At 38.7% G+C, this 6379-nt stretch overlaps 1 long non-coding RNA gene across 1 annotated transcript; it reads left to right on the top strand.

The window, feature by feature from the left end:
* The first annotated feature begins 282 nt into the window (after positions 1–282).
* Positions 283–1824, top strand: LOC125496352 (uncharacterized). The gene is made up of 2 exons (XR_007273020.2): positions 283–347; positions 1673–1824. It is a non-coding gene; the product is annotated as an uncharacterized LOC125496352 (long non-coding RNA).
* The last annotated feature ends 4555 nt before the right edge of the window (positions 1825–6379 follow it).

Raw genomic sequence — 6379 nt, 5'->3', positions numbered from 1 at the left:
CGCCAGCTCCTGCGAGATTGCAGAGCTTGGTTTCTTCCTTCGTTTTCTTCAATTTTTCTCTATAAAAACTTGCATGCAAAGCTTGATTCATATTCTAAACACATAGGTCCATACTGGGAAGGTAAAATTTCGAGCTTTAAGAGTCGGGAAGTTCAAGAAGCAAGGCCATCTTCTTCAATCAAGGAAACAGTAAGTATAGTGAATGTTTAGGTTGAATTAAGGTACTTCCTTGAGGTATTTTCTTATGAAATTTGGTGTGAATGTTCTTTATGTCTTAGAATCAAAAAGAATCAAGAATCCAGTCTTGAGGAGCAGTAGAAGTCGAGTTACACCATTTACAAGTTAAGGTATGCAGATTCGATGCCTTTTTGGAGATTAAAAATGATGGAAGTTGTTAGATTTGTTTTAGAACGAAATTAAGGCTGAATTTTTGTTGTGAATGGCTATTGGATTTTATATTTTGATGTTATACAAGTTTAAACCCTTGCATGTTGGTATAACAAATGAAAAAGGACTCCTTTTCTTACCTTAGGAAGAATAGTATGTGGATTTTACTTGTTTTGGTTAAGAATGGCGATTTTTGGTATTATGGATGGATTTTTGGTAAGTAGGCAGTAGGTTGGATGATATTAGGTGATTTTATAAGTGTGTGTTAATAGCTAAGAACATCATTTAGGATGAAGGTTAAGTTTTATACTAAAAAGTGTGGTTAAAGGCATGTTTTACTATGTGATTTTTACTTGGAAATGTGATCAATGTTGGAAAAGGATTTCATTGAACTTATTATTAGTTATTCTTGATAAAGAAACATGGAGTTCATGATATACTTTGATAAGAATCTTCTACATCATTTCAGATTACATTAGAGGTTCCGAAAACTATTTACAAACTACGTTTTAAAAATGAATTATATCGGGTTGCCTATAATCTTTTTAAGGAAAACATTTTCAATGATATATAGATGTATTTACAGTAGCTTTAAACATAAATGTTCACTTATATTACTCAATCAAAATCGATGATCAAATTCTATTCAAAGTATTCTTTGTATGAGGTCGAAATCACCCTTTTTTCGCACATCAAAACCTAGATTATTCTTATGATTAGTTAGATCGATTGTGTGGATTCTTTAAAACTATTTTTGGCATTCCTAAAATCCTGTAGCTACTGTCCTAAGTCCATTAATCCATCCTTAACCAAACCTTAAATCATTTTTATAAGCTTAACTTTTAGTATAACTTCTTACAAACCGTTTTAGTAAGTGTATTTGTTATTAAAGAATGAGAATTCGTTTTGCGTAGTAAGAGGAATGTGTGTATCATGTGAAAGGACATGTCCTATAAAAGCTTGCAAGCGAGAAAATAGTAGGAGTTTAAACTCCGAATTGTGTGGAGGTTGTATTCTAATACACCTCATTGTGATATCTTCTTCCTACGCCCTCAAACTAAACGTTTTCAAATTTGTGTTGGTATGTGGACGTTGCTATAAACTTTGAACATTTCGAATGTGATTCTTACGATGAAGTTTATTCCCTTGACATATTGATTTGTAAATTATCTTGGAGTGTGGTCACTCCTTGTTTTCAGCCACCATAAATCTATTTCTGGATTGATTTGCATACCAGTGTAAACTGATTTTTATTTGTTCTATGAACTTGTCCTGGCGGGGGCAGACTCTTGTGCAGGGAAAAGCAAGCTAAGGTAGTCCGAGGGATGAGCTGTAGTGAAGTCATGTCTCAACTGTCATAGTGGATGCAAGCTTGAACATGATCATATTTTGCAACTTACTTCTGCTTTATGAACACTGTTTAACTTTATTTTATAACTTTCTTTTGGGTTGTAATAACTAACTTAATTTCATATGTGATGAATGTTTTTTTAAGTATAGTCGTAGAGTCAATAACCATATTAATGGGTTGACTCCAGCAGGTGACAGCCTCCGTAACGTTTGATTATGATTTTGCTTCCGCTATTGCTAGAAGTATAGTTTTTAATTAATATTTAACATAAGCTAGGACGGGGCTGTTACAAACCCTCTAGCAATGGTAAAAAAAAAACATGTCAGGCTTTGGAATCGCTGAATTATGGTGTCAGATCTTGGAGTTAGGCCCAAATTACGATTTTGGGCCAAGATGAGGAGGAAACAGATGCGAAAAATTGTACATCAAGGAATTGAACTTCTGAGCTCACAAACCCCTTAGAAATGGTAAAAAAAAACATTTCAGGCTTTGGAATCGCTCAATTATCATGTCCGAGCTAGGACTTAGGCCCAAATTACGATTTTGGGCCAAGATGCGCAAGAAACGGACGCGAAAAATCGGACTTCAACTAATTTAGCTTCTGAGCTCATGAACCCTTTAGAAATGGTAAAAAAAACACTTCAGGCTTTTGAAGCGCTCAATTATGATGTCCGAGCTAGGAGTTAGGCAAAAATTACGATTATGGGCCAAGATGAGACGGAGGACTTCAAGGAATTCAGCTTCTGAGCTCACGACCCCTTAGAAATGGTTAAAAAAACATTTTAGGATTTGAAGACGCTCAATTATGATGTCCAATCTAGGAGCTAGGCCCAAGTTACGCTTATGGGCCAAGATGAGCAAGAAATAGACGCGAAAAATCGGACTTCAACGAATTCTGCTTCTGAGCTCACGAAAACCTTAGAAGTGGTAAAAAATAACAATTAAGGCCTTCGAATCGCTCTATTTTGATGTACGAGGTAAGAGTTAGACCCACATTACATTTTTGGGCACACATGACCAGGAAACAGACGCGAAAATTCGGACTTCAACGAATTTCGCTTTTGAGCTCACGAACCCCTTAGAAGTGGTAAAACAACAATTCAGGCTTTTGAACCGCTCAATTTTGAGGTCCGAGCTAGGAGTTAGGCCCAAATTACGATTTTTGGCCTAGATGAGCTGGAAATAGACGCGAAAATTCGGACATCAAGGAATTCAATTTCTGAGCTAACGAACCCCTTAGAAATGGTAAAAAAACATGTCAGGCTTTTGAATCGCTTAATTCTGATATCCGAGCAAGAAGTTTGGCCCAAATTACGATTTTGGGCCAAGATGAGCATGAAACAGACGCGAAAAATCGAACTTCACGAAATTCAGCTCCTGAACTCACGAACCCCTTATAAATGGTAACAAAAATATGTCAGGCAGGCTTTGGAATCGCTCAATTATGATGTCCGACCTAGGAGCTAGGCCCAAATTACGATTTTGGGCCAAGATGAGGAAGAAACAGACGCGAAAAATCGGACTTCAACGAATTAAAATTTTGATCTCACGAGCCCCTTAGAAATGGTAAAAAAAACAATTCAGGCTTTTGAATCGCACAATTCAGATGTCCGAGCTAGGAGTTAGTCCCAAATTACGATATTGGGCCTAGATGAGGAGGACATAGATGTGAAAAATTGGGCTGCAAGGAATTCAGCTTATGAGCTCACGAACCCCTTAGAAATGGTAAAACAACATTTCAGACTTTGGAATCGCTCAATTATGATGTCGGAGCTAGGACCTAGGCTTAAATTACAATTTTGGGCCAAGATGCGCAAGAAGCGGACGCGAAAAATCGGACTTCAACGAATTCAGCTTCTGAGCTCACGAACCCTTTAGAAATGGTAAAAAACCACTTCAGGCTTTTGAATCACTCAATTATGATGTCCGAACTAGGAGGTAGGCCCAAATTCGATTATGGGCCAAGATGAGCCGGAAAAGGACGCGAAAAATCAGACTTCAAGTGATTCAGCTTCTGAGATCACGACCCCTTAGAAATGGTAAAAAAAACATGTTAGGATTTGAAATCGCTCAATTATGATGTCCAATCTAGGAGCTAGGCCCAAGTTACGATTTTGGGCCAAGATGAGAAAGAAACAGACTTGAAAAATCCGACTTCAACGAATTCTGCTTCCGAGCTCACGAAAACCTTGGAAGTGGTAAAAAAAAAATTCAGGCTTTTAAATCGCTCAAGTTTGATGTCCGAGCTAGGAGTTAGACCCAAATTACGATTTTGGCCCCAGATGAGTAACAAACAGGTGCGAAAATTCGGACTTCAACGAATTCTGCTTCTGAGCTCACGAACCCCTTAGAATTGGTAAAAAAACAATTCAGGCTTTTGAACCGCTCAATTCTGATATTCGAGCTAGGAGTTAGGCCCAAATTAGGATTTGGGGCCAAGATGAGCATGAAACAGACGTGAAAAATCGGACTTCAAGGAATTCAGCTTTTGAGCTCACGAACCCCTTAGAAATGGTAAAAAAAAATATGTCAGGCTTTGGAATCGCTCAATTATGATGTCTGAGCTAGGAGCTAGGCCCAAATTACAATTTTAGGCCAAGACGAGGAAGAAACGGACACGAAAAATCGGACTTCAAGTAATTCAGCTTATGAGCTCACGAACCCTTAGAAATGATAAAAAACACATGTCATGCTTTGAAATCTCTAAATTATGATGTCCGATCTAGGAGTTAGGCCCAAATTACGATTTTGGGCCAAGATGAGGAGGAAACAGACGCGAAAAATTGTACTTCAAGGAATTCAGCTTCTGAGCTCAGTAACCCCTTTGAAATAGTAAAAAAAACATTTCAGGCTTTGGAATCGGTCAATTATCATGTCCGAGCTAGGACTTAGGCCCAAATTACGATTTTGGGCCAAGATGCGCAAGAAATGGACGCGAAAAATCGGACTTCAACTAATTTAGTTTCTGAGCTCATGAACCTTTTAGAAATGGTAAAAAAATGCTTCGGGCATTTGAATCGCTCAATTATGATGTCCGATCTAGGAGCTAGGCCCAAGTTACGCTTTTGGGCCAAGATGAGCAAGAAACAGACACGAAAAATCGTACTTCAACGAATTCTGCTTCTGAACTCACGAACCCCTTAGAAGTGGTAAAAAAAAATTCAGGCTTTTGAATCGCTCAAGTTTGATGTCCGAGCTAGGAGTTAGACTCAAATTACGATTTTGGGCCCAGATGAGTAAGAAACAGGTGCGAAAATTCGGACTTCAACGAATTATGCTTCTGAGCTCATGAACCCCTTAGAAGTGGTAACACAACAATTCAGGCTTTTGAACCACTCAATTCTGATATCCGAGCTAGGAGTTAGGCCCAAATTAGGATTTTGAGCCAAGATGAGCATGAAACAGACGCGAAAAATCGGACTTCAAGGAATTCAGCTTCTGAGCTCACGAACCTCTTAGAAATGGTAAAAAAAAATAGGAAGAAACGAACGCGAAAAATTGGACTTCAAGTAATCCAGCTTCTAAGCTCACGAACCCTTAGAAATGGTAAAAAACACATGTCAGGCTTTGAAATCGCTAAATTATGATGTCCGATCTAAGAGTTAGGCCCAAATTACGATTTTGGGCCAAGATGAGGAGGAAACAGACACGAAAAATTGTACTTCAAGCAATTCAGCTTCTGAGCTCACTAATTCCTTAGAAATGGTAAAAAAAACATTTCAGGCTTCGGAATCGCTCAATTATCATGCCCGAGCTGGGACTTAGGCCCAAATTACGATTTTAGGCCTAGATGCGCACGAAACAGACGCGAAAAATCGGACTTCAAGGAATTCATCTTCTGGGCTCACGAACCCCTTTGAAATGGTAAAAAAAAAACATGCCAGGCTTTTTAATCGCTCAATTCTGATATCCGAGCTAGGAGTTAGGCCCAAATTACGATTTTGGGCCAAGATGAGCATGAAACAGACGCGAAAAATCGGATTTCACGAAGTTCAGCTTCTGAACTCACGAACCCCTTATAAATGGTAACAAAGATATGTCAGGCTTTGGAATCGCTCAATTATGATGTCCGAGCTAGGAGCTAGGCCCAAATTACGATTTTGGGCCAAGATGAGGAAGAAACAAACGGGAAAAATCGGACATCAACGAATTAAACTTTTGATCTCACGAACCCCTTAAAAATGTTGAAAAAAAAACCATTCAGGCTTTTGAATCGCCCAATTCAGATGTCCGAGCTAGGACTTAGTCCCAAATTACGATATTGGGCCTAGATGAGGAGGACACATATGTGAAAAATTGGGCTGCAAGGAATTCAGCTTATGAGCTCACGAACCCCTTAGAAATGGTAAAACAACATTTCAGGCTTTGGAATCGCTCAATTATGATGTCTGAGCTAGGACCTAGGCTCAAATTACGATTTTGGGCCAAGATGCGCAAGAAACGAACGTGAAAAATCGGACTTCAACGAATTCAGCTTATGAGCTCACGAACCCTTTAGAAATGGGAAAAAAACCACTTCAGGCTTTTGAATCACTCAATTATCATGTCCGAACTAAGAGTTAGGCCCAAATTACGATTATGGGCCAAGATGAGCCGAAAACAAACGCGAAAAATCGGACCTCAAGTAATTCAGCGTCTGAG

The sequence above is a fragment of the Beta vulgaris genome, chromosome 4, assembly GCF_026745355.1.
Source record: "Beta vulgaris subsp. vulgaris cultivar EL10 chromosome 4, EL10.2, whole genome shotgun sequence".
Classification (NCBI taxonomy): Eukaryota; Viridiplantae; Streptophyta; class Magnoliopsida; order Caryophyllales; family Amaranthaceae; genus Beta; species Beta vulgaris.
This window is presented reverse-complemented; position numbering and strand designations above follow the sequence as displayed.